This window comes from Parasteatoda tepidariorum, chromosome 8 (genome assembly GCF_982258835.1).
Source record: "Parasteatoda tepidariorum strain Cologne lab strain chromosome 8, Ptep-v5.0, whole genome shotgun sequence".
Taxonomy (NCBI): Eukaryota; Metazoa; Arthropoda; class Arachnida; order Araneae; family Theridiidae; genus Parasteatoda; species Parasteatoda tepidariorum.
The window spans coordinates 89,174,633-89,184,130 of NC_141762.1; the positions used below are offsets into that span (position 1 = coordinate 89,174,633).

General features: G+C 34.8%; 1 long non-coding RNA gene across 2 annotated transcripts in view; it reads right to left on the reverse strand.

The window, feature by feature from the left end:
• Positions 1–7,473, reverse strand: part of LOC147806521 (uncharacterized) — a 29,667-nt gene extending 22,194 nt beyond the window's left edge. Inside the window, exon 1 of one of the 2 annotated variants that reach the window (XR_015435932.1) lies at positions 6,350–7,473. This is a non-coding gene — a long non-coding RNA (uncharacterized LOC147806521). Of the gene's footprint in view, positions 1–215; positions 1,175–6,349 lie in introns of those variants that run through there. The other variant, XR_015435931.1, reaches the window with a different exon arrangement.
• Between the last annotated feature and the right edge of the window lie 2,025 nt (positions 7,474–9,498).

Consider the following 9,498-nt stretch of genomic DNA (forward strand, 5'->3'; position numbering starts at 1 on the left):
AAAATGTGATAAAAACTAGCAATCTTAATAACCATCGTAAGAAATTTTTTCTGGACATTGTTTTAAAAAATTTTCCATTACTGTTAATTTAATTTCAAGTCAAGTCAATTTTATAAAGAAAACAGACAAAAAACATTTTGAAATGTTTCAAAGTTTATTAAAAACATTTTGTCTTAACATATTTGCAGCTTGTCCATTGAAGTAAAAAATCTTACTTTTTAAAAATTTCTCATATTGATGAACCTGCAATTAAATCGTAATTGTGTTGTTGAACTCCGAGCATTGCGATCGAAACGATTCTGAGCTTCCACAGCGTTCAAAACTGATTTTTACTTTATTGTTGAACTCTATAGTCTGAACGTTTCCCAACCACCACAAAGTTCAAAATTGTCTTTACGTTTTGTGTCAACAAACGTAAAAGTTATCGCAACTATAGCACGGTTCATGAACTCTGGAAATCCGATTTGGTACAAGCCTTCTGCAACATAGATGACTGTTCCACAAAACATTAAAAATTTCAAATACAAGTCTCTGCAAAACAGTTTGTCAGCTAGGTAATACACAAAGTTCGAAAAATCCCGAGGTTCAGATGAAAAGTAAGGAATCATGCAAGTCTTTATTTCAGCCAAATTGTCCTCAAAGTAAGTGGGGAAAAAGTTCACTGACTTGATTGATTTATTGAAATTACATACATTTGCTGACTTGTGTGCTCAATATAGGCTTATAAGTCATTGTCAAGTAGAAAATACAGATAGAACAATTCAGAGAAAGACATCACAAAGAATACACCCAGGGTTACGGCGGGATTCGAACCCGCTATCTCCACGCTTAATAGAGCGTTTGGACCGGCGATACCACTCGGCCAGGGAGGCCCCTTCACTGACTTACCAACATCAGATGAGAATGTAAATAGTTTCCAATCGATGCCTAAAAGCATGATACGAAAAAGACGATTTCCAGCCTTGTCTCGAGATGTCATACAGTAAGACACTAAGTCTTCGGCAAACAAGAAAGGTACCCATCTATTGATGGAATTATCCATGATCACAGTTTCATCCATTGTTGAAATAGAGTCTGAAAACTCACACACAATAGTAAAGACAGCATGTCTTATATCTCTCAAATCCATCCTATGAACTCAGTTTTCACCGGAGAAGTTTCAGCGATTTGGTTAACAATCACAAAATTCCCCACCGAGTATTTTGATTACGTTATTTTATCGAACAGTAAGTTCGCAATCACTGCCCTCGTCTCGGCTACCCATAAATCCCCTCACAGCATCCTCCTCTTACAAAAAAAGATCGTTTCAGCAAGTGCAAGAGTGAAATCTCTTACGATCGCCTGGATACCAGCACACGTTGGCCTCCCCCCCCCCAATGAAACCGCGGATAAATACCCCTTGAGCCGTTCTTATTATCTCACCTGAAGACTTGCCATATTCAGCAACTTTAGACTCAAACCGCGAACTCAATAACCTCTGGATCAACTCAAAATACAACAAGAGTTTCTCCCTTAATCACCCCTGTAATAAAACTTACCTCAATCAACTCCCAAACCGAAAATACGATACCTTAATCTCGCATCTCCGAAGCAACACAATCCAACTTAACGTAACATATGCAAAACTAGGGCCCGTGGAGTCCCATTTGTGTAATCATTGTCAAACTCCAGAATCTACTATCCATCTCCTCTTTGAATGCAAACGGTTTGAACATCAGAGACGAGCACTGCGCGCCTCAATCGGAGTTTTCCCACTTTCACTTCGTCTCCTTAGTTATGACCAGCATGATAACCTTCTAAAAAACTTAGTGTTTTTTTTAAATTTCAACTAAACGTTTCTAGTCTCCAGTTTACAAATCCCTAATGAAATACAGTTTCAAAATTTTAAGTTTATTGGCGTTAGCCTCTCTGATCGACTGGGAAAAAGAGGTTTTTTCTATTAAGAATTTTCCTTTGATGAACGTGTGTCTCTTCAAAAGGTCCCGCAGTGGACTGATTGTTAAGACACGGTTCCCAGCAGATCACCGAAGTCAAGCATCACTGGCTGCGGTCAGTGTGCCGGTGGATGACCACTTGGATCAGTCTGCGTAGTGGCCGAGGGTGTGCGATATGGGTCCTCGTTAAACTGTTCTACCGTTAAGTGCTCGACTTCGCGTGCAGGTCGTTGGGCTACCGAAGCATGGGTGCCATTCCCTCTGCAGAGGATCAAAATTGTGATGGTTTGTCTTCGGATCATCCTGAGGGATGTTTCCCAGACCGTCGCCATCAGTCCATTGTGCAGCTCTAGTGAGACGTAAATTAACTACAACTGTAACAACTCTCCAAAAGTGTTGGAACCACCAAATTTTGGACTTATAATTTTGATCTCCAAGAAAACTACAAATTTTACATTGAACTTTGGTTTCTTCATGAACATGTTACACTTCCACTTTTCCTACGTCAGGGGCCTCCCTGGCTGAGCGGTATCGCCCGCCGAACCCTCTGTTAAGCGTGGAGGTGGCGGGTTTGAATCCCGTTGTAACCCTGGATGTATTCTTTGTGATGTCCTTCTTTATATTGTGCTATCTGTTCTTCTACTTGACAAAGGTTTATAAGCCTTAAATGAGCACACAAGCCTGCAAATGTATGTTGTATATCAATAAACAATAAGCAATTCCTACGTCATCATCAACAACTCAACTCATCCAAACGACATCTTACAGCACAGAGGATAAAAGCGGACAGCCTAGATTCCCTAATCACCAACTAACCCCTCAAAGAATTACTCGTATCAAAGTCACTGAAAGTCAGTCGTACAATGAATCGCCGCTGTATGAATGTTTCACACGAAAAAAAAGACGCGCAATTGCCTAGAGCAAAATTTTCAGGCAACCCAAGTCGTGTAAGCACAGCAAGCACGTCGTCCACAACAAGCGGATCCTTAACTGATGGAGCTGGATCTTCTAAACAAATGCCTCGTAAATACAAAGAGTCAACGAAGCGAGGATTAGAGATGGAGGCTGGCGACTTACAAAATCCGAATAAAGAACATCCGTAAGTTAATTTTTTTTAAATAAAGGTACAATCATTTATTTTGTGGATGCTTCACATGCTCATTTAACTTATAATCAATAATTTATCTTCAAAAAATAATTAAACTGTTCAATTTTTTTAAAAGGAATTGAAAAAATTCAAAATTTTCAAGGCTTTTTTATTTCAACATATTTTTTTTAAAATGTTTTTCTTGGTGCTTACAATATTCATTTCACAACTTTGTGCATTCATTTGTTGATATATCAATTAGAATATTTTTTATCGATTATTTTGTAAAAAAGTAGCAAAAAAAGGTTAAAAATTCCTGTTAGGTATATACATACCCTCCAACTGCTACGGAATTTCCGTAGTTTCAGAAATCTTCTTTTCTGACGGTAGCAAAATTAATGTCTTAATATTTAAAAAAAATTAATTTTAGCGTAACTTGTCCACTATTACTTATAAAAGTGCAGGCCATATGGCTAGATTCTTAAGTTCTGATAAAAGTTTTATGAGAGATTCATTTGCTTTAAAAATTTCTACTTTGGTTCGCTATCACTAGAAAGAATTATTTTCAAAATCCTCATAAGTTGGAGGGTATGGGTATATATAATATGCTGTAAAAATTGTAAAATCTCATAAAATGCTTATTACATGCATAGTTTAAATGAGAGTATTTATTATACTTAAGATAAGAAAGTTTACTTCAAAGCTTTATCTTAAATAGAAACAAATCCTTAGGGATTTAATTAAGATTAAAACACAAAATTATCATCTACGAGAAAAAGCACTTTTAAAGTCTGTCTGCTGAGAAAGTTTGTGTATTAGGACAATCTAAAATCATTCATAACTTTTTTAAAAATGTAGATAGAGAGATGATTTTTTTTCAATGCATTTGAAATAATTTGAATTTAATTTGAAGTATATTTTATTATTATAAGCAGTAAAAAAAACTCGAATAATAGTAATAGTAAGATTATAGTTAATAGTAATTAAAATACAGTGATCTTAACTATTTGTCCCATAGAAACGAGAAATTTGAAGTTTTGATTTTACGTGTCATTAACCAAAATTTTTTTCTTACAGCAGTAAAAAGACATGTGATGAGGGAAGTGATTCTGATGAAATTTTAGATGTTGTAAATTAAGTTTGATGTTGTGAAAGGATCAGCATTTGTCAACTTTTTATTTTCTGCACATATTTTAATGATGTCAGCTTTTATATTCAACAGATTGTTTGTGAATTTTTGTATCGGTATTGCATGAGATGCCGACATTTTTTAAAATGCTTTGTCATTGTTTTTTAGAATGCCTAGTCCTTGTATAAAATATCTGAATAAAATGTTTTTCTCACTAATTTGCATTCACTATGTACAAGATAAATGGGAAAAGGGCCGTAAACAACCTGACGCGTTCAGATAAATGGGGCCGGTGGCAGATAGAATGCCTAGCAATCTTAGACATAAAATGAAATATCAGAATTATTATATTCTTTGCTTAGTCATAGAGTGTTTGTAGATTTTTCATTACTCTTTCGACTAAATTACTAGGCAATGTATGAAATAATTATTTGTTTCATATTTTTCCTGTTTATCATTAGACATTTTATATGAAGCCTAGACAATGCGTGAAATATTGATATTTTTTAGGCACTCTATAAATAGTCGAATTTCATACATAGGCTGTAACGTGCATAAAAATTGGAATTTATACTTTAAATCACGCCTGCAATTTTCGAACTTGGGATGAAAAGACAAGATTATTGCAATAGCACTATCTCTTATAAAACTAGAAAGATGTGCTATATTTTTGTTTTTAAAAAAAAGAAAAAAGCGAAAGAAAAAGTTTATTGCCTTTGATGGACCTTTGTGACATATTTTTCACTCTTGTTGTTGAATACATTTGTGATTATTTTTTTCTGTCTTCATATTTAGAATTTATGATTTAACATTAAAAAACGTCTCAAATTAAATTAATATACCATATTTAAGGGTCGGAAAGATTAGTATGCAACAAACAGATGCAACATGCATCAAATATTTATAACACCTGATGATAAAACTGTAAACATATATTGTTTAGCATTATATTTTCATGAATTGCTTTATTTAGTATACGAAATTAAACATTTGCAATTTTTTAGCACTAAGCAATAGTACTTAAAATTAATTTGGCCTTTTACTCTGTCCAGGGCATAATTTCTTATGTATAAAAAATTAAACAATATGTAAAAAAATGTAAACAATTTCTTATGTAAACAATATTTTGTTTAACATTTATCGTTTCACATTGCATTAACAAAAGCAAATTTTAAACATCTCTTTCAATTATAGAGTCAAAAATATTAAATGATTATAAAATTCTTCTGTTATTCTCAAAGAAAGCAAAGAGAAATTTAAAAGGTGTGCAGTAGTTACAGCCCTTAACATATATTTATAAGATTTCTGAATTTGAAAACAATAATAATAAGCTATTAAGAAAATGTAAACTCATTTCCATGCAGCTGTAATAAATAAATTGGTTTTTGATCTTTTTCACTTTTTAATGCCTCGTTTGCTTTTCAAGACTTCTATAACTATTGATCAGAACTATAAAAAAAATTTCTTACTTAAATATTGATCGATGATTATTTTTACAAGAGCTCTAAAAAGGTGACTATTACGGTTCAGTACGTTTTTAACAAAATCTTTTTTGCTCATCATGAAAACATAAATAAAAACAAAAATATCTAGTTTTGAATGAACTGTTCGAAACAAACTGTTTAAACTTAAATAGTTTGAATAAACTGAATTAAGAATTTTAAATTAGACTGATATTTTAAAAACTTTAGAGCAGAAAAATTGTTAAAAAGTAAAAAAAACTCTTCGTCAGAAAAATTTTGTATAAGGATATAAATCTTGATCTCGAAGTTCCAGGTTTCAGTTCAAAATTTTTTGAAGGTACTTTATTTTCTCGTTTTTTCTATGGCGTTCGCATGATTTATTTTTTAATTACGATAAATAGTTCTGCGTGCTGGTAGACATCTCGAAAATATTATAGGATTTTCATTATTGAAAGATTTTTCTTAATAACTGGCGTTGAACAGCCGACCCAATTTTGGATTTATAACTAATAATGTTCAACTCCGTAACCATATAATTTTGAACCAATCCAGAGAATCCAAGGAAACTCCTGCAAAAAAAGCTGCACAAAACTTGCAAAAGCTGTAACAAATATTTAAACCAGATTTTATTTAATACAAAATTTACATTTAAAAAAATTTACAATTTAAATTTAAAATCTTAAAATTTTATCATTAAAAGGCAATCAAATTCAAAAATCAGGGTCAACTTCTTTACCTATTGGATAAAATAAGCACAAGTAGCAGGAAAAATTGCAATGCATGTAAATATATATGATGAAGCGAGGCCTCATCCGCCGAGCGGTATTGCTCGCCAAACGCAGGGAGGTAGCGGGTTTTAATCCCGCTATTACCCTGAGTGTATCTTCGTGCTGTCCTTGTCTGTATTGTGCAATCAGTTCTTCTATTTGACAGATGTTTACAAGCTTAAATTAAGCGCACAAGCCTGCAAATGTATAAAAGTTTATTAAACTTTGCGATAAAGCCTGGGGGGTGGCAAGATAGACTGCGTAGATCATAGGTTTGTAGGACTATTTTGTGATAAGTAAAATATAATTCAGAACCTCACTGATTGCCTTTTTTTTTTATAGAATCAGAGCCCTTAACAAGATGCATCTCTTTTTTTGTCAAGGCACATCCCTACTTTACGGTAGAAGAGTTTAATGAGGAGTGATCGCGCGCATCATTGGTCCTTCTGCAGGCTAATCAAAGTGGTACAGTCACTAACCGTTGTCAGTGATGCTTGACTTCTGTGATCTACTGAGAACCGTATGTAAGCCTGTAGATGTGTGTGCAACAATAAATGAAAAGGCACAACAATTCAAATCCAGGTTGATCGAGAGATTGAAATTTTGGATAGTAGCGAAGGCAGTTTCGAACTACGATGCAACTGATGAACGTCAACACTTCGAAGCGAGTAACATTTAAAGATTTAATATTAACTTCAGTAGGAGGAAATTTATAATCATCTCCGACTTCTTTAGGCACCGAATAGAAGGAGCTACTATTTACAAGCAAGCAAAAGTGCAAGACTAACTCCATTAAGAATCAGTACCAGCATCATATAGGGCTGCAGGTTTGTCGCGGCGCGAATTTCCGCGAAATAGTCATCTTTTTTCCTAAAATCCGCGAATTTCTCAATATGTCTTGACTTGTGCGAAAATTGCTTAAAATTTGATTTTTTTTTTCATTTTTTATTTATTATTTTTACTAAACAAAATTTTTTACTTTCCTGAACCTTAAATTGAACATGCAAAATTGATTAGATAGTTAGGGGAGTGAATCAATAGCAAAATGACATGAAAATAGTTCAGAGATAAGAGATAATCACAATCTTGTCAACTAAGGGGGTCTTTCTGCACTTAGGGAGGATAAAATTACCTTCCTGAAGTCAGTAAGAGTACAAAAGAAATTGGAATCACAAAAGAAGGAAAATGTTATAAATCAAATCTTTGACAGAAAAATTGTTATACATGCTATTGCACTGGGCAATGAAATTTCTACTGCCTTTCTACATATCCAGTTAATTTTTCCTAGGCGGCTTCTTGTGGTTTCTTAAATATGGATCAGTTTCTTAGATGAAGGGGGGAGACTAGTAGTTAGTAGGGATTTGTAACTAGTAGTTTGAATGTAGAATGTCTGAGTTTTCACAGCAATTACTTCTTACAAAGCAACGGTCAAGGAATTACGTGTTGGTGAAGGAAAATTGATCGAGTTTTGGAAATCAAAAAACCGAACGCTCCAAAATTGGCAAAAGTGGCAATTCGAAGTTTTTCGGTGCTTAAAAACAGCGTTGACGCAGAAAGATCGTTTTCTAAGTATAAAAATGTATTAAGTGATGAAAGACGAAGGATAAATGAGAATAATCTGGCAAAGTACAATACTTTGTATCAAAATTCTGTTCATTTAAATAAAAATATTAACATTGCTTGAAATTCAAATAAATACTTTTGTTGTATTATATTTTTGCTGTATTATAAATAAATATTTTTTTTATTATTTGCGCAATTTCTGTCTTTTACATCATTTATAAAATAAATTTTTTTATGTTTAGAATTTGCGTAATTTTCGAAATTTCCCGCGATTTTTCCTCGAATTTGGGGTCTTTTTTCCCGCGACAAACTTGCAGCCCTACATAACATATTTGTTGAAGTCCTGATTGCACAAAAGACTGTGGCTCCTTACAAGACATAAGATCATAGGTTCGCGTCTCAAGTCACTGAAAAATTCAATTCTCATACTGCCAGAAAAGGCTGTCCAAGTGATGTTGTGCAGTGGTTTCAATCTATTTTGACACATTCTCCCCTTTTCACAATTGCTGGAACTCATTCATCCTGCAGTTAAGACACACTCCCAGCAGATCACCGTAGTCAAGCATCACTGGCTGCGTTCAGTGTGCTGGTGGGTGACCACTTGGATTAGTCTGCGAAGGGACCGTGCGGTATTGGCCCTCTTTAAACTGTTCTACTGTAAAGGGCTCGACTTTGCGCGCAGGTCGTCGGGCTACCGAAGCGGGGGTGCCATCCCCTTTGCAGGGGATCAAAACTCATTCTTCCCTGTCCCGCAGTGGACTGATCGTTAGGACACGGTTCCCAGCAGATCACCGAAGTCAAGCATCACTGGCTGCGGTCAGTGTGCGGGTGGGTGACCACTTGGAGTAGTCTGCGTAGGGACCGTGCGGTATTGGCCCTCTTTAAACTGTGCTACCGTAAAGTGCTCGACTTCGCGCGCTGGTTGTCGGGCTACCGAAGCGGGGGTGCCATCCCCTCTGCAGAGGATCAAAATTGTGATGGCATGTCTTCGGATCATCCTCCGGGATGTTTACCAGACCGTCGCCAATAGCCCATTGTGCAGCTCTAGTGCGACGTAATTTAACAACAACAATCATTCTTCCCTTCAAATATTTAAAACGAGTTGTGGGGGAGAAGTGGAAGTGAATGAAGTGAACCGGGTTCGAATCCCAGCTATGGCTGGTCGATACGAATTCAGTACCGACCACAGTGCATATGTGAAATATTTGCAGTAGTAGACGGCAGAGTTCCCCTTGCCATCAAGCTAACCGTGGGAGAAATCTTTTTTTTTCTTTTTCGAATTTGCCGTGTCTCTCAAACTATTTCAACAAATCACTTTTTTTTAAAAAATCGTTATAAAATTTATTTATCCAAAGAAAAACGTAAAAAAATTATTTTTTATAATTTATTATGTTTTATTATTTAAAGTATAAAACCTTCATCTTCATAACAAATCTGTACATCCCTGGGGCAAAATTTTTTCTGCCTTTCTGCTACAAACCTCTCTAGCACCAATATCTTTCGGTAAGATACTTTCAATAATGTTACTAATTTAAGGTAACAAAAACACCGCGTT